Genomic DNA, 1,126 nt, shown 5'->3' on the forward strand with positions numbered 1-1,126 from the left:
TATATATATATATATATATATATATATGTATGTATGTATGTATATATACGTAAATGTCAAATGACGAAAAGGAGCACGCTCAATACCACACTGATGGATATAATTTCTTTATTTGTGAATTAAGGCTACTAATGGTTAAATGTAATGAAAAGTAGGAAAATATCTTAGTGTCTTGACAATTTTCCAAGCCAATCACATGGAGAAAGGTGTTCGCCTCCATTTTCAAAAACAGGCTCGTTTCACGTGAATAAGACAATGACTCAATGAATCAAGGAAAGTTACTCTTGGCTGGCATCTTTTAGATGTTTGTCTCCCTTAGATTTGTCTTTTGGGTAAATTTTTGTGTGGTCAATTTGTTTCCATTATTTTGTTTTTATTCTGGGCATGGTAATCTTATACTTATATATTGAGGTAATTCGTCATAGGGAGAATATTTCTTCGTTGTGTGGAGTTTGTTTGTTATTTGTGTTCATGTTTAGAAAAGGAGTTATCCTGGTGGGGTTAATATCGCAGATAGGGGTCTTTGAAATATTTGAGAGTAAAATATTGCTTGTGCATGCAGAGCGAGGTTTTGATCCCTATATATATACAGGAACAACGTGGCTATGTGGTAAGAGCTTGGTTCCCAGTTCATTCCCACTGTGTGGCACCTTAGGCAAGTACCTTTTACTATAGCTTCAGGCCGACCAAAGCGTTGTGAGTGGATTTGGTTTGGTTGGCGACAACTGAAAGATACCAGTCGTATATATGTGTGTGTGTGTGTGTGTGTGTGTGTGTGTGTGTGAGAGAGAGAGAGAGAGAGAGAGAGTGTGCGTGTGTGTGTATGTATGTATGTATGTATGTATGTAGGCATGTGTGTATGTGCGTGTTGTGTAAGTGTGTGTGTAAGTGTGCGTGTCTTTGTGCCTAAGTCTGTCCCCAACACCGCTCAACAACCACTGCTGGTGTGTTTATATTCTTGTAACTTGGCGGTTCGGAAACAACGAATGATATAATAAGTAGAAGGCTTAAAAAATAAGCCGCGTGGTCGATTTGTTCGACTAAAACTATTTAAGGTGGTGCTCCAGCATGGACGCACACAAATGGCTGAAACAAGTAAAAGATAAAAGATATATATATACATATA

The sequence above is a fragment of the Octopus bimaculoides genome, chromosome 7 (genome assembly GCF_001194135.2).
Source record: "Octopus bimaculoides isolate UCB-OBI-ISO-001 chromosome 7, ASM119413v2, whole genome shotgun sequence".
NCBI classification, from domain to species: domain Eukaryota; kingdom Metazoa; phylum Mollusca; class Cephalopoda; order Octopoda; family Octopodidae; genus Octopus; species Octopus bimaculoides.